Source organism: Cariama cristata, unplaced genomic scaffold, assembly GCF_000690535.1.
Source record: "Cariama cristata isolate BGI_N322 unplaced genomic scaffold, ASM69053v1 scaffold5280, whole genome shotgun sequence".
In the NCBI taxonomy this organism is placed as follows: domain Eukaryota; kingdom Metazoa; phylum Chordata; class Aves; order Cariamiformes; family Cariamidae; genus Cariama; species Cariama cristata.
In genome coordinates, this window is record NW_009595136.1 from 1 (window position 1) to 21,643 (window position 21,643).

Consider the following 21,643-nt stretch of genomic DNA (forward strand, 5'->3'; position numbering starts at 1 on the left):
TCCCTCGCTTCTCTCCTCCGGGGCACGGTTGGGGTAGTGGGTGTCCCGCAACCGTGGCCTCGGCTGTGGGGATGAACTGGGGGAAAACCTGCGGAGAGATGGCGGCAGTTGCCAGCCCACTGCCCTGCCGAAGCGCAGGCCTCCCTGTAGCCCCAGTCCCCTCAGCTCCGTACGGGTAATCCAAAACACACGAGAATTTGCTGCTTTGTTCTGAGATCCGCTCTCTTTTGTAGTGTTTTATTAGTTTTCCAAGCCAAGGCCCAAACCAAAGGACATCATAAAAACACCCTTATGCATTAAAATAAAATTGAAAATCCCAACAGAATTTATTTCAGCAATGCCCAAAGGAAACTCTCTAATTTGATCTGATTCCATACACCGATACGCACATTAACTTAATTACTGCTGTCTTTAGCTTATCTTTTTCATTCCGAATTTATCCCACGTCATTGTACCACATAAGCCGATGTCCCTGTCAGAGTTTATTTAAGCGGGCTGTCCAGAGCTGTCGCTGAGCTCAGCTCTTGGGCTGTAGCGTTCGTAAAGTGTGTGTGAACGCTGCTGGATTACAGGATCCTGAGCCTTGGCTCACCGTTTCGATTCATCTGAAATTAAATGATGACTGCGCCAATAATTTCAGAGTGTGTTCCGCTGCTGTTTCTTACTGCATCGTAACTGCCTTGATATTTATTGTACGCGCTTCCTGGCTGAGGAGTTGAATCGGGCATTCTTCTCAGGGCTGTTGCCAAGCCAGTTTGTTCTGTTATTCAAGTAGTTTCCAGCTTCTTATTTACTCTTTTTGGCTTACCACTGTGATTTAGTGGAATATTATCTGCTATTGAATTCTCCCAAATAAAACTCTTTCTTCCCGTGGAGGGCTTCTAGTGGTTGCCAGTCAACTCCTATCATCAGAATGACGATTACGTTATTTGGCATTGCTTAGTTGTTCCTGACAAAATAATTGAGAAGTGAGAGGGTTGCTAGGTTGTAGCTGAAGTTAATTAATACATCTGCTTGCTACGACTTGTAACGCTCGTGGGACTGTGGAAGGTGAGAGCGGAGAGAAACATGGTATAGAAAGACAATCAGCAGAACAAAATGATGTGCAGATATGACCAGAATTAGACAATGAGAAATACAGGACAAAAAAGGGAGTGGGTGGCCCAGCCTAGTGGGAACCCTTCCTACGCTCCCAAGAAGCCCTGTTAAGAGGCTGTTTTGTATGCAAAGCTGCAGGGTTTTTAACCTCTCTTTCTCTCCTTCTGCCTTTCCTAACATCCTTTCTTTGTGGGAATCGGTTGTCTTTACCTTCAGCGGTGGTCTGACTCTTACATATCTAATTACTCTCTGAAAAACCCATTTCATACGTTTCAGACCTGACGAAGGATTTTGTGCCAAAAGCTTGTCTACAGTTCCCAGCTATGCCTGTGTTGGCCTAATTACCCCTGCAGGCCTTCTCCTTGTACTTTTGCAATGATGAAAGCTATACAATATCCATGCAATTTTGGTGAAGTTTTATTGGTATGGAAAGGTACTCGTTATTTATAGATACTCTCTCTGTTATTTCCATATGGAAAGAGAGACAGACTGTGTAAGATATCGATACACCAGTAGAGCTACGTCCACACGAGGGGCTATTTGCTGCTGCTTCTTCTAAGGTCGGTGTTTCCCCCTGCCCACTGTCACTGCCCTGGGGATCCCAGCCTCTCTTGCCATGCAGGCTGCTCATCTCACAGCCACAAACGGCTCTTCCAGAGCCCATGTCTTGTTCCACCTCTGGACGAACTGCTCCCCACCACCCCGATCTTGACCAGGTCTGGAGTTCAATTAAATGTTGAGTTTGTTATCTAGCCACCTGAATAAATAAACAAACCTATGGCAGAGCGAGCTCGAGGCTGTATACAGGGATCAAACAACAAGTAGTTACCTGGCTGGTTTGAGCTAACCTAACTCCACAGCGTGGTGGAAAGAGGTAGTTGTGTCCTCCTGTTTGACTGTGTGTTGCCACTCCCACCTGGTTTGGGGAGCTGATCCCTCTGGAAAGTAGACTTTTTTTATTATTATTATTTTTTTACAAGGTTAAGAGATCAGGCAGGTGCTGCATCTTGTAGAACACGTGGCTGTACAAATGGGAGCACGGTTACTGAATCCAAAGGCTCTGAGTTACATCTGCCTCTAACCACTCCCGCGTGCATTCTTTCGTATGTTCTGCTATTCGTTATGGTTTCCTACCATGTGCTAATTGATTCATTACTTTATGCTAAGCATACAGTCACATGCTAGTCATTAGCAGTCCCATATGTTGAACTCATGATGTATATCTTTAAATGCTCTATCTCCTGGTCTGCCAATCCTCCTTTATGCAATACCACACATATGTTGCAGACTTTTATTCGGGCTTTGATGGACTGTAAACTTCCTGTTCATTGTTCTTGTATGTAATTCTTCAGTTACTCTCTGGAGCTCCTCCTTATTGCAGTGTGTAACAACTCTAATTAGAGCTGCTGATACGCAGACCTGTACTTTAGCCTGTGATAATACAATGTTTTTGAGAAGGGAAGGAGAGAATTTTGAAAAATCCTGTGACATATTTGAAACAGCCAGCATAGTAACGTCAGTATAAACCCCACATTCAGATGAAGTTATGATAGACCACGGAAGTTTTGGACGAGTTAAAACTCTGTAACTGGCTCAGAAAATGTGGCTCTGGAAAAGCAGATGTAGTGGGGAGGAGGCCAAAGTGAGTTCCTGAAGTCTTGCTGGTGAGGAAGTTAAGTGGTCAGAAGAAATGCATGGGAAAAGGTGGAAAGAAGGGTGTATCATTCTTACAATCCCAACCTGCAGAATTTCAGAATAAAGAATTTAAGGAGTGTAGAGCTGCATTGAATTTTTGAGTTTTATAGGAAGAATACAGACTACCGAAGGTATTACTACTTACACAAAGAACCCCCCAAGATTTGCCAGAAACAGGATGAAGTGAACGCATTTGGGTGCGAAAAAAATAGTTAGTGACTCCTCCAGAGTTATTTTTACTTTACATCTGAGGTAAATGAGTACAGAATTTGATCTTTTGTACCTGTAGTCCCAATGTGACACAGTTTTAGGTTGTATCATAGTCTGTGAATGCCCAACGTCAGCATGGTATAGAATGACCTGTGGAATTCAGACCATCCTCATTTCATACACTGTTTATTGCAGGAACTACTGGCCTGGGAGAAAATAGCTGCACCCTCCCAGGCATTTATCTTCCCAGCCCCAAATGAAGCAACTGTAAGTCCTGTTGCATGTAGATAAGAAACGGCAAGTAAAGAGGCTGGGAGTAAGATGTGGGTAAAAAGTGGCTCTCCAAGGGAAAACTAATGCTTAAGCACAGTATGTTGTGGGCCAGGAAGCAATCCCTGTAGGAAGGGAGACAAATAGTCTTGGGTAAGAGCTTGTGTAACACCTAGCCTGGGTTGCTTTCTGCATACCGCCTGCTTGAGCAAAGCCAGGCACCGAATGGTTTCTTTTCTGCTTGGTATTGCTGCAACTCCCCATTTACTGAGCACGGACTCAGCCTGCAGCATAAACCCTACGGATGCAGCTGGGCGGACAGGAGCACTGCTGATGTACCTGTGTCTGCGAGCCCCTGCACGACCGGGCTCTGGGTAGTGCCTGGCTGGGGTGACCGCTGCGTGGGCTTAACTGGGGTCTTGCACAGGTTCCCTGGGAGGTGTTAGCCCCTTGCTAACCTTGTGCAGCTTTTTTGGTGTTTTCTAGGCGGAAGCTCCCAGCTTTAGCGCCTGTACCAGCCTTTCGGCTGCTGCAGCTGCTTCGGGCTGTAGCCCACCCCTGTAGTGTCATTATTGGATTCCTGGCCAAGGGGGTGTTGCTGCAATGATAGCAACGGGGCGACCGGTACATTGATATGCTGGAGCTGCAGCGTGTTGTATAAGGAGCTGCAGGGAGCCGAAGGAGAATTAAACAGGATCACGTTTCTCCTCTGTGAGCTGAAGAGGTTAGTGACTATTATTTAATCCCTGCTAACTGTAATTAGGATTTGGAAGCACTGCTTTCGTCTCCTGACCCCCCTCCCTGCACCCTTCCCAAGGTTGCTTGTCACCGGCGTTTCCCCCTCGGTTGTGAAGGAGTGGGGGAGTCCTGCAAGTCACGTTGTCCTAGCTGCGCCAAAGACGCCCACCACACTAGAGGGGACAGGCCAGCGTTTGGGACCGGGGGGCTGGAACAGAGAGAAAGACAAAAGAGAAAAGCCCTTTCTTTGGAAGAATGTCCAAGGTGCAGTGAAGCAGAGTATTAGCTTGTAAATGATGTGGAAGTAGCCAGGGGTAGGGAAGTAGGGCCAGGGAAGTAGCATCACAGGGTCTCCAGAGCACTGCATGGTGAGAGTGTGAGAGGTTGTTAAAAACCTTTCCTACAAAGTGTCTTCTGGGCTTGCTTTTAGAAGTGCTGAGCTTCCTCCAAATCCTGTTAAAATCCATGTTTAATGCAGGTGTTTGACACCCCCTTCTGAAATAGCAGACCATTAACCTTGCTGTACCTCAGTTTACCCATGTGTAAAGTGGAAATGAGAATATTTCCCTCTTATAAGGGAATGTGGTGGGGCCGTATTCCAGACAGCCTTTGGAGGGAGAAAGGCGATTCTTACGTTCTCAGATATGGTACAGAATCTATGTGTAAAACGATGGACGCTTTAATAATAATTACTTTATGCTCTAGTCACAGCTACCACCAATCTCTAACTATCTTAAAAAAACCCATGCATCACGGCTCAGCCTACACACAGAGAAAAGACAGGCTCAGCCTTTATGTAATTGTCCTGGCATCGTGCTGAACTGTGTTGGAACTTGTTCAAAAAAACGAAGCTAGTGTTAATTAGGGCAACAGTTTATTGAACTGATTTTGTGTGAAATCATTTTTATCAAACTCCTTGCATTGGTTTTCCAAGTTAATTTTCCTGGAATGAGCGTAGTCGTTCAGCTGTTGGTTCTCTGATTACAGATGTGAACACAAAACGACACTGTGCCAAAAATCAGTAACATAGTGTTTGAGCATCTTCCTGTCATTTGTGTCAATAAATGGGAAAATAAAGACAAATCTGTGTCATAAATCCAATTTGAAGTTTAATCTTCAGAAAATAATGAGCAATAGGTAAATATTTCACATTATTTTCAGCACATATAAAAAAGCTTTAGTCTTTAAAAAGACTTTAAAAAGTCTTTTTAAAACTACTGTCATAAGCAGTATATGCAACTTAGGTATTCAGTAATTGATAGTAAGATATTAATGATTGATATGATTCTTACTATTGGATCAGGGAACTTCCCTTGTACTGGAGGGCTGATGATTCTGGACTTGCCCTCCTGAATTTTTGTGCACATGGACAGCAAACTTTTTTTCTAATACCAACCTCACAGTTTCTTTAGACAGTGAATTGCTGCTTGTGAGCAATTGGAGTTTGTCAATCAAGTATGGCTTGTGTTATCCTTAAAGGTATGGCAATGCTTATTTTGCATAGCTAAAAAGGAGAATCAGTCTTCGTAGTTTTCAACTTATTTTTAGCGTCCTCGTTATTTTCCAAATTGTTGTACTGACTGAATGTTTCAACTCGCACTCCTCACCCCTCCAAAAACACCCCCAACAACCCCAAAAGACCACCATGTTCAGCTCTGAGAGGCTTCATTTTAAATGTCAAAGGCCAAACTTTTTTTTTAAATGAAGAATGTCTGCTATATCCACAGACTTCAGAAACTAAGCTCAGCAGTTGAGAACAGGATGAGAAAAGGTCCACTTTGATCTCTGCACTAAAAATGAACCATCCTTGTCAAAAGGAGTGAAGATAAATGAATAAACTGACCAGTTTTTGAATTAAAACAGGAATCGCTTCCCATCTTACGCTGTGGTGGCAGGACTTCAGTAAGACGTGGGAGTGGAATGCACGTTGGCATTTTTGCTTTTTAATAATGACTCTGGAGTCACCGCAATTTCATGTGGCTTGTAGAGAGGATATTGCGCTGTGTCTTATGCAGATTTGTTGTAGGAAGCTCCAGTGGGTGTTTTCCATTACTGCTGGTGTGGTCCATTGAAGCTGTGTCTGTGCTGCCATCCTTGGCTAGGGAAGCAGCAGTCAGGCAACAGGAGATAAAAACAAACCAAAGCTGGAAAGAAGTGGAGAAACTAACAGAAAGAGCTTGGATAAATGTGATAAAAGGGTGTTTGCAGTGGGAGAATAACTCCCCAGGAAAGGAGTTCCTGTGTTTGACACAGTGGTACAGCAACATCAGCATATGGGGGACCAGGGATAACTCTTTCACCTCTAATTTTCAGGCAACCGTAGACCTTTCTGAAACTTGCAGGTAGTGCTCAGTGTAAAAGCACTTGCATTATGCTTGTACTGCACTTTGTTAAGCGAGGCGTAAAAAAGGTTACTTCTCTGGGAGGGGAGGGAATGGGGCTTAGGGAAGAAAAACAGGCTGAAAGCCAAGGCACTTAGCAGCTTAATCTTGTAGTAAAAAAAACCCAAACTGAATGTATATATGCCCTGTTGTAACTTGGCAGAACAAAGGTTGCGAAGGGCCTGTTCCTCTCCTCTGGAACTAGCACTGAACAGTGGAAAGTGTTCTTGTGCATGGAAGGCCAAACTCTTGGGCTTACATCTTGAAACTTTATAAAATAAGTGCAACCGTAATAAAAATATAAATATACATTTGACCTGTTTCTTCTCTACTAAGCAAAAAGAGCTTTAGGTTTTTGTTTAATTGAACTTGAGCGTTCCCTAGACTAATGTTTGCAACCCAGAGAGAGGTCCACTGTTTTAGTTGGAAAGCATTGCAGAAAACACACCTGACTGGGAAAGATAATGAAATGCATTTGCTGATCCTGTTATTCCAGATGAGTGCAATCCACCACTTTAACAACATGAGGTCAACAGTTAGCATAAAAGAAGTTTCTCTTTTTTTTTCTTTCTTTCTTCTCAATATAGCATTATAAACCAGTTAGAAAGACCCTGTTTGGGGCAACTAGCGTTCCCGTTTATAATATAGTAACTATCCTAAATGCTAAATCACAGGCTGTGTCCTACACTGGCTAATAAAGCAAGCTGTTCTCATGGCTCAAGAAATGTGTAGGCAGAAAGGGATCTTTATTGTCTTGTTGTTACCTATGTTCCATGAATGAGAGGAGAGGAAAACTGCCAGAAGGAATATGGAATTATTAATTAATCCCTAAAGACGAGACAGAAGTGGTACAGCATGTAAGGGGAAAAGTTGAGACCACAGTCATTCTAGTTGAAACACCATGGATGTTTTTTAGCTATGCTAGAAGCTATAAAGCTCTGTAAACCTTTCCGTTGCTAGGGAGAACAGCCCTTAGTTGGTATTTACTATCTTTTGCAGGCTCCGACACAGATTAGCAACAGAAGACTGGTTAGTCTGTTATTTGGTGATGAATTTAAAGACCGCGGTGGCTTGCTCGTACTTGTCTTTGGAGTAATTTGCTAATTATTCTCAGGCATAGCACAACTGTGTGCAGCTGGAAGCGGGATCAGCATGTTTATATAGATCTCTCTGCGCTTAGTCTTGGTGACAGATACAAATCTATGAAGGACTGAGGGGTTTTTTTTGTCCCCATTAAATCAGATACATAAAATTTGGATGGAGAAGGCAAATTAACTCCTGGCTTCTGTCTTTTTCTAAAGCTATGATTCTCTAGTGGCAAAAATCTGTCAGCAACTCACAGAAAAGGATAAAGATGAATTCTGTACTGGTGACAATTCACTGTTAAGTGATGAGGCTATAAACCAGAGTGGTATACTTCTGGCATTGGAGGTGACCATGGGCTTTGTCTACTTTCATTCTTGTTGTCCAGTGTAGGACAGAGTAAGCTTGGTTTTTTGTAAGTACGGAGAACTTGAATTTGCAGTCTGAGTAATCTGGAGTGCAGTATCTGTTAGGAACAGCCCTGAGGTGTCTTCGGTTTGTCGTCTAGAAGTCAGGATAACTGGTACCAGTGGCTGTTGGAAATGTTTGCTCTAGGAAACATGTTTTTATGTTGGACTTTGTAATCTTCTCAAATGGCAACAGCAAACTTTGATTTTTTTTTTTTTGTTTTTGAAATCTATTTTACATTTACTTACTTGCATAGTGAAGTGGAATAACCATCCTTGCATTTAACCCAGTATTTACGAAGACATACTGTCTGTTCTTATATGCCTGGCATCTGTAATGAGACCTTAAGACTAAGGACTGTTGAATAAATCTTTTCAAAATAAACAGATCGTTTGCCTGGCTCTGCTTACTGTTTAAAACCAACAGTATTCTGGCAAGTGTTTCCAACCCAGTCCTTCTTGTATAGGTCCTGTGACAACCAGCCTGATCTAGTAATGTTTGCAATATAGACACAAAGAAAACACAGCCATAGAACCATAAAAATACCCATATTATAATATAAACAGGGCTTCAAGTGGCTGGATGGCAGCTGGTCCTCTGTTTTAGGGGAGAGAAGAGCTTCACATCCCTTCTCCTCTTGCCCTCCAAGCAGGGAATGTGGCAATGTAGTCCTCTGGCTGCTCTGAGCCCAGTTTTTCTGTTAAGACTCCACCAGAAAGGTTACTGCTTTCTCAAGAGAGCAGAGATGGAGAACAAAATCTTTATTCCCTGCTGGCTCTGGGAAAAAAAAGCCTAACTTTGCACCAGGAAAATGCATGAGAATCATCACGAGCGGGGAGAACTGATGCAGTTGCCAAGGCACCCTCCAGCATATTTGAAAAGTTATGGCAATGGGGCGAAGTCCCCAGTGACTGGAAAAGGGAACCATCACACCCATGGCAGGGAGGTTGGACTAGATGATCTTTAAAGGTCTCTTCCAACCCAAACCATTCTGTCATTCTAACAAAAAAGTTCAAAGTACATTCCTTTACAATGTTGTTGTTATTGTTATTATTATACTTTATTTCCAGCTCCTACCTGACCTTATTTTTGCTTATATGCCAGTCTGGAATAAACTTTCCTACTCCAGACTGCAGAACTAAAATCCATGTGGTCAGGAGGAAAAACCATCCAGCCTGAAAGCAAGTGTAGTCAAATGACTTGTAAGTCTGGCTCACGAGCCGTTGTTTGACCACGCTGTTACGCTCTTCTCTGACACAATCCTAAAGAAAGCCAATGGATCCAAGTGGACCCCGAGGACAGATCATTGCAGACAGTTGTCATTTATGTATTCTGAGCTGCTGAGGCTCCGTTGCTACCTTTATGTACACAAGTTTGACCACGAGAGGGAAGAACAGAGATTTATTGTCCAATATCTAAGGCAGGCATCTATAAAACAGTGAGAACTTGTAGATGCTCATGTATAGTGTTTATGATATTAATGTAGGATGCCTTGTGTTTTCCATTTCTAATGATAAATAAAGAGGTGATTTGTCTGAAACCCATTTTGTGGGGAGGCCTGAGTAATGCTTGAGATGTGGATGGCTGAAATAATAGAAATTAATCTTATACAGTGAGCTTCTTTTCTAGAGCCTCAAAATGCTTTGAGTTATGGTAGCAGAAGGTAAGGAGAGAAGGAGAGTTTTAGACTGATATTTTAAAAATCCACAAGGCTGAATAAAGTAATGAGCAGGATTGCTGTTAGATTTTAAAATTACTTTTATGTTACTGTTGATATCATAGAATGGTGGTGGTTCAGTACAGCCACTCTCTTCTTTTCATGACTCAGTGACCTCTTTGGCCATTTAAAGGACTGGTGTAGTTAAGGACATGAACTTGAGGTGGGGATGGAGCTCTTCTCTTATAAAAGTAACTGTTAAGTCACTTCACCATAATATCATGGAAGAATGAAGTGAGTATATTCCAGTAAAATCTAGGTAAGAGAGAGAAATGTCTGTATTATGTTTCAAACAGGAGTGTTCACTCTTGGAAATCTCCTGCTTCCATGATCCAGTTCTTTTTCTGCCTCTTTTCACAGGGTATATCTCCCTCTTCCAGTGGCCTCAGTAGTGTCTACTCCTGAACCTTTGCAGTAGGTGGTTTAGTCATTGCAGTTGGGCTGATCCTGCCTTCGGTGGGATGTTATCCATTTGTTCAGCCATAGTTGTTATAAATAAAATACTGGACCATGTTAAGCACATTCATTTGGCAGAAGAAATGGAAAAGAGTGGTACTGAGTTCTTCTATCCCAATGACTTGGCCATGCTGGTTCTGAATAGGTTGTGCATTTACAATATTCCTCTGAGCAGGCAGGCAGCTTCACTAAAACCTTCTAGCTCCACATTTTTGAAGGCAAGTTGTGAGGAGTAAAGGGGTTTTTTTAAGCCTATTCACCAATTATAGTTTTTTTTGCATAGATTTTGGAGATGGTCATGAGTTTTATAGGCGCTGCCAGCAGCTTCACTGATCCCAAACCAATGAGATTTAACAAAGTATGTAGAACCTATGATGCCCCTAATATACTGGCACAATCCATCTTGTATCCTTCTCTGGCTAATGTCACTGCGTGGACCCAATCATCAAGTCAGTTTATAGTTTTTAACGAGTTTTGTATTCATTACACATCCATGTGCAAGAGTTGCAGTATGTATTCATCTCTCTTTAGACAAGTTTTAAAAATAAGTAGTTGTTGGAGTCGCTTGAGCCAAGTAGGACCTTCGACTGTGCTTGCAGTTGGACCCAACTTGATGGCAATTTTTTAGGTCCCTTTGGAGACTTTTTGGAACAATAAATCTGGTGATGGCGGATCTGTAAAGAGGCAGACAGTTGTAAATAGGAACCCTTGTGTAGGTCATTCTTTCGCTTCTTTGTCAAGCCTGAGCGTGAGCCTGAGCATGTCAGACTCTGGGTTGGCACACTTGCAGGTTTGGGTTTAGGCATGCCCAGAGCTGCCTGACTGTACAGGCAAATCAAAACCTGTGGGTAGTTTAGTAGTCGTCTTGGCATATAAAACTACATCTCTGCTTGTAGAAATTGCAGGCTTTGTGGGTAGACCTAGGAATTGGAAGGGGAGATGCAGAGTTTGCTTTTGCATTGTGTCCAGTTATGCAGAAAGAAAGCATTGTTCTTCCTGAAACTTTGCATGGGACCTAATGTGCAGTTGAAGTATGGTGGGAAGTAGGCTTTTACAGAAATCCTGTAACCTTTTAAATTTTTTTTTAATTAACTTTCTTATCAGTATAATTTAAGTAGGGTACCAAACAGCCCCTCTAGTGGAAGATATTTTGGTAAAGGTGTTTTCGGTTTCTTGGGACAATTTTAACATGAGTAGCATGTCAGGACTACTTGACTGCTAAATCACATTGAATTGCAGATTAACTCTCCATGAGAGAGCAGGTTAGTGGCTGGCCTGTACGATTCTTGAGTGTTGCGATGCCTAATAACGTGAAAAATACTGAGCTCTAAAGTTAGGAGGGATTTGAGTAAACTTGTTAATCTTCATTCAAGAACTATTTTTTTTCCTATTCTCAAGCAATTGGTGACATTGATAGATTTCCAAAATTTAATGGGAATGGAGAACATCCGTTGCATTTTTCAGGCCCTGCTGAGGAGCGGTAGACTGATAAAATGACAGAGGTGATAGCCATTGCATGCATCATTTTTAAGATTACAATGTTATGCAAAACTTTATGTATTTCCCAAGTTACCTCAATCTAGTTATTTAAAAAAACAAACCCTTTCTATCACTCTCAATTTATTTTAGAAGGATGAAAATGTTTTTGCTGGGATAGGGGAAGAGAAAGTCGGCTAAAAAAATACACTTGTCTGACCAGCTACAATTTATGTGTATATTGTTTGCTGTGAAGAGAGTATGGGGCATGTTATGTTATGAGTTGCTGTCATGCTAAATGATGAAGGCAGAGGGTTTCATCAGCCATGGTACACAATAACTTTATGGTGAGTGCAGCGTGTAGCAGGAGTGCTTTTTTTGTCTGGGGAATTCTCAAAATAGGTCAGCCTCTTACAAATCCGAGATGCAGTGACCTTTAGTGGACCAGAAGATAGGTATCATCTATTGGGTTGAGTTCATAAAGATATTAAAAGAACCTACTTGTGGCTGGAGATGTGTTTTGTTCTTGTGCCTGCTATTATTACAGTAAACAGCAAAAGCTCTTATTTCTTAATGTACTTGTAGGAGTATTCTCATTGATATCAGTGGGATTACTTGTGATTAAAGCTAAGGATACGTGTAACTCCTTTTAGGGTTTGGGTTTAAGGAGAGTTTAATAGCAAGAGAAAGGAAAGAAAAAGCATATTTTTGTGTCATGCATTATATGACATTGTTTTATATAGATATTTCAATACAAACCTTAGTTATAGCCACCTTTTCTAGGTGTCTGGTCTGTGTGGGATTTCCTACTGTGAAGAAGAGAGGTTGTAACAATACCTATTTTTTACATTGCACTTATTATCAGTAGGTCTGAGAGTGCTTTACAGAACCATAGAACCATTGTGGTTGGAAGAGACCTCAAAGGTCATCAAGTCCAACCGTATACCCAATGCCACCATGCCCGCTAAACCCACTAAACCATGTCTCGAAGCACCACATCTAAACGTTTTTTGAACATGTCCAGGGATGGTGACATCCACTCCAAGAAGAGAGAGATTTCCCCTGTTCTGGAAATGGGAGAACTGACAGGGAAAGGGGATGTGATTTGGTTGCTTTAGGTCACCCAGTAAACTTCTGGGGGAAAGTAAGAATTCAGCCTGGAAGTACAGCTTTCCTGCGTCTGCCCAGCCCAGCTCTGCATTTGTTAGGCCCTCTGAAGAAGAAAGTGCTTGTAGAAAGGACTGCAGTAATTAGCAGGCAAATTCAGTAGGGGCAGATGTAGTAATTGAAAAAACATTTCAGAACATTTGTCTGTAATTGTCCATCATCACTTTCATTTGTATTACAGCAAAGGCTTGGAAGCCTCTCCTGGTATTAGAGTTTACCTGGAAAGCTACTTGTGAATCTATCGAGAGGGGTGAAGAAGCCTCTTCTCTCCGTACATGACACAGCGAAAACAAAATGAGCAGCGTAAGGGAGGAAAGGGAATGCGCTGAGATTATTTGGCATGTCTCAGCTCCACCTCTAGTGATGAGCTCTGAGTAAGGTTTCCCCAAAACTGCAGGTATGGATGAGTAGTCCTCCTATTTTTTTTTTTTAATGGAACATGAAAAGCTCTTAATCTTAAAAAGCGTCAGCACAAAACAACAATGTCTTTGTATGAAATAGGTGTTTAAGCAGAGTCTCAGTAGTTAGTGTTCAGCTGCTTAGCCCTGCGGGGACTTTGGTGGCTTTTTTGTTCTGCAGGGAAGCCAGGGGACACCGTTCACAGTCCACGGCAGAGTTCAACCCTGTGATAGCTGTAGTGTTTACATCGGCGTTAAGTCAAAAAAGTGATGGAGGATGTGTTTCATGCCTCTTTTTTTCCCCCACCGCTTTGAGTTAGTACCATTTTTAGCCTTACTTAGGGTTATTTTCTCCAGCCTCTGTTCAGGCACAGACTGGTGCTGTAACAATAATATTGTTTGATCCCATGGAAAATTAGGATCCGTGAATTGCTGATAGCTCCATACCATAGCTCATTCTCCTGAGTGCTCATCTAAAATTGGACTTTACTCCAAAGTAATTGACAGTCACTTGTCAAAACACTCTTCTACCACCAGGAACAAATTCACCTTCAGAAATTGTTATAGCACATTAAAGCCTGAAAGAAATTTTTGTGACTGTTTGTGGCTTTCTTTGCTTTAGTCATGTTCTAATTAGCCACATACAAGGAGCCTTTTGGTTAAAGAATAGCTGTGATGAGACTGCAGTTATGTGGGATTGTTTGTTTACCCACCAGAAGTTTCACAAGGCTCTCTGTAATTCTTTCTTGGAAACTTAGCATTAGAAGTAAGGGTGGTGGTGTTTGTTGTTGGTTTTTTGGGTTTTTTTTCTGTTTGTTTGTTTTTTTAGGGGATATTTTTATAAAATAGAAAGTGGAGCCTTTCATCTCTTATTTTCAGGTGCCTAAAAAGGGGATTAGCTGTTTTCTGGAGAGTTTCAGCATTAATAGTGTATTATCCAAATGTAATTTGGCTTTCAGCTGTCACCTATAGAAATCGGTTGTCCCGTGCAAAGCACTTATAATAGTTGAGGTCCACCATTTAAACTGGCCACACAACTCACTCTCTTTCCCCCAAAATTGAAACAATACAGGTTATGTCAGGGCAGTGTTTCAAACGAAACGAACCAGACCGAGGACTCGGTCCTTGGACTTCTCCGCATATCTGCGGGACTCCATCTCAGAAGTGTTATTTGCCTTGGTTTTTCCTCTTCAGACTAGCAACCAAATCTGAACCACAAAGAGTGACTACAGACAGAGAATGGGACAAAATGGTCATTCGTACCCATGCACGTATGTCACAGCTCTTCTGATTCAGTCTTCCACAGGCTGGGGTATGTCATGTATTAAAAACAGATTTTTGAGATTCTTCCAGTACCTCTCACGGTTTTATGTTAGTTTTGTGAGACATTTTTGCTGCAAGTACAGAGTTGCAGGATGTGGAGAGCAACCTCCCTGTGACAGGAGTCAGGACTGCTGTGGACTCTGGAGTTGGGAGAGTGAAGTTGCAGAATTATGTTTTAATAGAGGTTTTCCTTTCTGCTTAGGTATTAGTGCTGGAGACAAGTGCAGTCATTTATTATTAACTATCACTGTATATAGTAAAGGTGATTGTCTGGCAGCTGTAATACAGCATCTGGTCATATCTTAACATAACTCTATCAACTTAGGCTTTGGCAGCCAGCCTGCATATAAATGTAAACTGATGCAGGTGTGTTGTTCAAATGGCATTTAAGAGCCAGGAAGAAAAGCCTGCTCTGGCTCTTTCCAAGGTACAGTGGTGCCAGTCAGGATGAGAGACTGTTTTTTTGCTGGCAAACCTCTGCAAGAGTTGATACCTCGAAGGTGTAACTCACCTAGCAGAGCCTGCGTGCCTGCCAGGAAACTGTGACCTGGGTTGTGATGGCTGGAGAGATGGATGTGAGAGATGGAGAGATGCTGGGGAGGGATCGTTAGGTCCGTAACAAAAAAGTCTCAAGGAAAATGTACGTGGTTGCTCTACAGCTTCTAGGTGCTGTTGTTTTCCTCTGAAAGAGGAGACTGTAAATGGTCTTGGCAGGTTTTTGAGAAAATTTCTGACTCATTTTACATTCATTTAATGTTTTAAAGAGAAGTAACAAAGAGTTTTGGGAGTTGCCTTCCTGACTGTGTCTGTCTTGCAGAAGGACTTTACTTTTTTCTCTAGGTTGCAGCAAAGGCAGAGCAAAAACATGAACTCCCGCTCCAGTGTAATAGCATTCAATCAGTTATTTCTTTGCCTTCCTTTCTGTTTTTCCTTTTTCTTCAAGTTCTGCCATTAGTTAGGATTAGGAAGACCTGTGTTGGGTCTACTTCCCAAAGGTGTTTCAGCACATCAGAGGTTAAAGTGCATAAGTCCTTTCTTGCAGAACAAAGGATATTTATGCCTTTGAGTAGGCTACTAAATTGAAGCATTTGTGCAGTTCTTCCCTTTTGTAAAACAACACTAACAAAAGCCGCGCTGTTCTCCTGCTTTCTCTGGTCCAGGCAGATGCGTCTTGCTAAGAGCAGACAATGAGTGTGAGATGTGGTGGCACAGGCTGTAGCATGTACCGACACCCCGAGTACAGCATCTGCCAGGTCTCTGGGTATTTGAAATCAGAGACGTAAAGCTGGAAGGAATCTCAGGTTTTCAACTTGTGGATTTTATGGTGACTGCCGCTGTCTGTCCAGTGTTCCCCTAAAAACGTCTGTTGAGGAAGATGCTGCAAACATCATCTCAGGGCTTTGCTGCCCTAACAGACGGAATGTTTCCTATGATGTCTAATCCACAAGTCTGTTCAAAGGGGGCTCTGGAAAACTTCCTCAGTCCAGCCTGAATTATTGTTAGGGGAAGATATCAGGCTGAGTCCAGCAGGCTGAAAGGGGCAAGGCTGCGCAACTCCGCGCCCAAGAAACGTGGCTGTACTGCCTGAATCAGTTAGAAATGTGTCCTTTAGGTGAACTCAGCTCATTATAACATGAAAACAACACCCCCAGTCCTAAAGCTACCCACCTCCAAGCAAAGCCCCCTGCCCACTGAACATGCACAGTACATTCAAAATGCACTGTACCTTTAATTCGAGACGAACGTTAAACCAATCACAGCTTAGCCAAGTAGTGATGTAGAGTCGTTATGCAAATATTACCTGAATAGAATTGTATAAATATGCTTATCTTCTTGACTTTTGTGTGCTAGCTTTGCAGGAATACCCCCTAGCACCCCTTTCTGCGCAGAACTGCTAATAAATCACTGATACCTTGACCCTGTGCGTTATTGGCTTGCACACTGGGTAAACAATCCCGCAAGTTTTGGGACAATAACATGAATCCCCCTGTACTCCTTGGAGTAGTGGGATGTGACTGCCAGATCAGTGGGGATTGTTATTATGTATTTTTAAGCAGCGGGAAGGAAATGACAACATGTGTCAGCACTCCGGTTTGGGAGAGTTATAGATTTAATGTAAGCAAAGATCTGACAGGTATAGAAGAGGGTGCTGGAGAGAGTGAAAATTGCTGAAAAATTACTGTGGGAATGAAATGGTTCAACTGTTGAGTACGCAAAAGTGAGCTAACCTTGACAGCGGTACTTTCATATTAAGTTCTCATCTACAAGGTTTCTGCTACTCTTAAGATACGTGTGGCAGTAAAACGGTAGTCACTTGAAGCTGCACACTTAAAAAGACCAGGATGGGAGTGCTTCAGGAAAGCCTCCCACATTATGCTATTGCAGGTGACATTAATTGCAAAATATTTTGATTTCTGATGTGAGTCACTCACTCATACCTATGGGAACGAGATTTTGAAAATTGCAGGGAGAATGCACGAGGCTTACTGAAATTCTCTCTATATCATGAAAGAAGGTACCTGTTCTCATCCTGTAATGTCTAGATATGCCATGAAGAATTTTCTTGAAGGGGAGATAATTCTTAAGTTCTGCCTTTTATCCTGCCTCTGCACTGGCTTTGCACGGCCTTAGCGATGCTGCACTAAACAGAGGTAAGCCTTGCTTCCCTTAAGCTTACGTCAGTGAGCGTTAGTGGTTTTGAGATGTAGGGGCTGAAGTCCCGCTGTGATTGCACAGAGGAGGAACTGATTTGCTGGGTGACTGATCCCTTTGGGCATACTCCATTGCTTGTTTTACTGCTGAATGTTCCTGTTTTACTGCTAAATTTTTCAAGAATATTTAGGTATAGAGCACTTTTTTTTTTTACTACAGCGTAGCCCAGATCTATCCAACGGAGGAGATAAGCAGCGGAAGCACAGAAAACTCAACAGACAGCAGAGGGGTGATGGGACGATGAGATATCGGTGTAGGATAAATGATCCTCTTTGGCTAGATGCCTTTCTCCTCTCCGCCTCTGTGTCATGCAGGGCTCGTCTCCCTCGATACGAAGAGCCACTTGTGCTGGCTGTCAGCGGGGCAGAGCTCCCACCCCAGTGGGCAGCTGCTGTGCCCCCCACCCCAGTTCAGAAGGGACCCTTGGGGGGGCTGCCTGTGACCAGACCAAGGTGGTTGCTGCTGGGTGGTGGGATCAATCCTCCATCTCAGTCGGTGAGCACGAAGGACATTTCTTTCTAATCTTCTCACCAGCCCCTTTGCTTTTATGCAGCCAGTTAGGAAAGGGTGGAGAAAATGCTTTTGGACACTGGCTGATGTACTGTTATATCACTCTGCAATTTTTTCAGTACAACAGGAGCCAAAGTTCAGCAGCCTTGAAAATGCCTCTGAAATCTTTTTGTCAAAGCTTTAACCGAGGTCATCGATTTTAAGAAAAAGGCATGGAAGGCAGACATAGCAGTTCACGGTTTGGGCTTCGTCATTTCTGTACTTGAAAGATAACTAGCCATTATCCTCATGTAAAGGTTTGAAATAAGGAGTAAATTTTTATATATTCACTTGGACTCTCAGATGAGTGTTCTCTATTCTGCTCTTACCTGGTTCATGACAGTTCCGAAAACCATCTAATTTACTTTTCTCCCTGAGCAGCTGCAGGATTTGTTGTGTGAGCAAAATGAGCGTAATAAAAAGCTGCAGCAGGGATGCAGACATACTGATTTTTCTCTTAGCTATGTGCATAAGCAAAGGTTCTGTAATATACATTTAGTAGCTGTCTCTTTCCATCTGGATACAGTATTAGCCTGCAAACCCTTGACCTGGACCAAATGGCTGGTTGCTATGGCAACAGGTTGCATAGTAACAGGTTTTGTTCTTAGGTTGAAATCATCTTGCTTCTCTTAAATGTGACTTTTGAGGAGGTCAGAAATTGTTCATCAGATGAAAGTAGGAAAGTTTGGTTTTGTGTTTTTTTTATTTTTTCAAAGGAGAGGCAAAAATGTTGGATGTTCGGCAACCTGAGCATCTGCTGAGAGATGTTCTTTGTTCGTGGCAGTGGAAGAAGGCAGTTGGCACCCCCGCCTTCTCCACTTCATTGAAGTGGAGGTCAGCAGCTCACCAGAATAAAAAGCAGTTCTTGGAAGCAAGATGATTGTAGGAGGTTGAGGGGAATTTGTCTGCTATATGACTCCCACTCCCAATCCCGCTAAAGGCAGTAGGCAAATACTAACAGCTTAACACTCCAGTAACCTTGAAAATTTCTGAACTTAAAGTAAACCCCTAATCAGCTCCTCTCCAGCTGCACTGCTTCTAAACCTCTGCTGACCCAGGCCTGATTCACACTGGAGCCCTTTATGAATCTAAATTTTAAAGTATTACAACTTCACTTCAGAAGAGCAGTTTTTTGGCTTTTTGATGGCTCTGCTTGGCAAGGTCCTATGGGAAACTGTCCTGTGGGGCAGAGGGGCTGAGGTTGATCTGCAAGAAGGAACCCCCCAGAGCACAGGCACCCCACTCCAGCGTGCTGCAAGCAGAGCCAAGCACGGCAGAAAGCTGGTGTGGATCGGCAGGGACCTCCCAACTGAGCTCAAACACAAAAAGAAAGCGCACAAGCTGGGAGGGACATAGAGATGGAGACTGAGCTTGCAAGGACAGAGCTGGGAAAGGCAAAGCTCAGCTGGAGCTGAAACGAGCTATGGGAAAGGTTTCTTGGGGTACAGTGGCAACAAAGAGAAGGCTGAGAAAATAATGAGCCTGCTGCTCAGTGGGGCTGGGGTGAAGGAAATTAAAGGTACTTGATGCCTTTTTTTTGCTGCGGCTTTTGCTAGTGAGGTCAGTCCTCAGACCTCCCAGGTTTCTGGGTCTGTGGGAATGTAGCGTTACCCACAGTAGAGGATGACAGTGATACAGCTCTTGAGCTAATTGGATGTACAGCAGCTGCTGGCACCAGACAATGTACATCCAAGGGTGCTGAGGGACTTGGTTGGTGTCACAACCTGGACGATAGGGTAGACTGCAGCTTCGGCAAGTCTGTGGATGAAATCAAACTGTGGGGAGTGGTCAATACACCAGAGGGGCCTGGGCAGGCTGGAGAAACAGCAGCAGGAACATCATGAAGTTCAGCAAAGGCAAACGTAGAGTCCCTTGTCTAGGGTGGAATAACCCTGTGCACCAGTACAGGTTAGGGACTGCCTGGCTGGAAAGTCAGAAAGTGCCCTGCAGATGCTGGTGGACAAGGTGAACCTCAGGCCACATCGTGCTCTTCTGGTAAAGGAGGACAACTGTGTCCTGGACTGCATTAGCAAGAGTGTAGCCAACACGACCTGGCTATACCTGCAGTGCTGTGTCCCGTTTTGTGTACCCTGGTACGAGAAATAAGTTAAATACAGGAGTGAATCCGGTGTAGAGCCACCAAGATGGTCAAGAGGCTGGAGCAGATGATGAATGAGGAGAGGCTTAGGGAACTGGGTTTGTCCAGCCCCCAGAAAAGGAGGGTAAAGGCAGGGTATTATTGCTGCCTTCAGCTTTCTGATGGGAAGATGTAGAGGAGCTAGTTCCACACTCTTTTGGGAGTGAAATGGCAAAAGGTGATTCAGGAAAACTGAGTAGATAAGAAGAAGTAGTTCTTGCTGTGAGGGTGGTCAAACGCTGCAGCAAGGGCCCTGGGAGGCTGCTGGATTCCTACCCGTGGGGACAGTCAGAACTCAGCGTGGTCCTGGTGCGACTGAATGGGGTTTGGATCGAGTGACCTCCTTGGGCTCCTTCCAGCTGAGATCATTCTGCAAGTCTCAGTCCCTTTTCTCTTTGGCCATAGAGAAAAAGCAAGTGTAACTGAGAGCCCAGACCAGGACTCTGCCTGCGGGTGGAACTGCAAATGGTTATGGTACCCTCCTTTCCTCCCATTTCTCGCAGCCCTATATATCTCTCTTCCCTGGTGAGCAGTGTCATGATGTTATACCTCAAATATTTGGTAAGGACATGTCACTAATCCCCCTAGAGAACTCTTCCAATATCACTCATTTCTTCTTTTATATTAAACACACCGCTGTGTGTTTTACCCTTGCACCCTTTTGGCATGTATAAAGTAAGCAGAGTTCAGCACTGATGGGAATATATACGTAGGCAGGAGCTTATAGAAAAACAAAATCCAGATATGACATGTGATTGGAAAGGGGCTTTCTTTTATTTATTTTTTTTTTCTTTGTGCCAGTTGATGTAATTTCTTAGCAGCTGTCAACCTCTAGCACTGTCAGAACAGTCACTTATGGATGTGCTGCTGCACTGTGATCCCATCGGACAAGAGACACGAGGAGGAGGGAAGTGGGGTTGTCCATTTATCCATTTTCCATCTCAGAAAGATTTGAAGGGTTGCAGCCAGATAGTGGAAGTGAGTGAAAGAGTTCACTCAGGTGAAGGGTTCGGCAGCAGCAGGAAGGAGAACACCAAAACAGAAGAAACAGAGTTTGAAGGGATGCTGTTGTAGGTTGGAAGGAACAAAAAATGCAGAGGGGCTGACTTGGCTTGAGTTTAGGCCATTTTCCCTGTACATCTTAAAATTACTTTACACAGTGTTGCTAGTCCTCAGGGTGGTGGAACAGGAAAGGTTACACCAGTTGCGCAGCGCTTCCGCAAATCTATGGCAAATCATAAAACCAACAGAAGAATTTATTACCAGTGGCCCAGCAGCCCGGCCAGCGAGCGCAATACCTGGCTCGTCCTTGGCATGATGCAATTGTGGCAGGAATGTGCTTTTGGGAGATGTAAATCTTGAGAACGTGCCTGCTTGTCATTAAAGGGATGGCAGAGCTTTCTTCGTGCATGGAAATGTCAAGTAAGCATCTTGACCAAACTCTCAGATGGTTGGTTGCATCTTGACATTGTAGGACGTGCCAGTGGTTACACGGGGGAAGAAAAGATGTTCTTTGCTTCCTGTCCCAAAGTATTCCGGCTGTGCTGCCGTGCATCACATGGGAACGTCCGTGTGTCAGCCTGGGGCAGGCTGTGTTGCAGATGCTCAGGAAGTCAGCAGGGTTTATATAAAGCTCTGCTGGGTTTGCAGAACCTTTTGGCACCTTTCCAGTATGGAAGCGGGGATATAAATAGAAGAATGTCTCACTTTTGAAGTCTGCCTTCTATTCACGGAAAGGAAGAACTTTGTGCCGGAGCTGTGATATAATAGCTGTTAAATACAAGTCTCAAGACCAATCCTATGACAGGCCGAACCGCTTGACCGC

General features: G+C 43.3%; 1 protein-coding gene across 1 annotated transcript in view; it reads left to right on the top strand.

Annotated features, from left to right (window-relative positions):
- The first annotated feature begins 3,902 nt into the window (after positions 1 to 3,902).
- Positions 3,903 to 21,643, top strand: part of BLVRA (biliverdin reductase A) — a 29,464-nt gene continuing 11,723 nt past the window's right edge. Inside the window, exon 1 of the mRNA XM_009700792.1 lies at positions 3,903 to 3,997. The gene's annotated coding sequence lies outside the window, so the exon portion shown is untranslated. The remainder of the gene's footprint in view (positions 3,998 to 21,643) is intronic.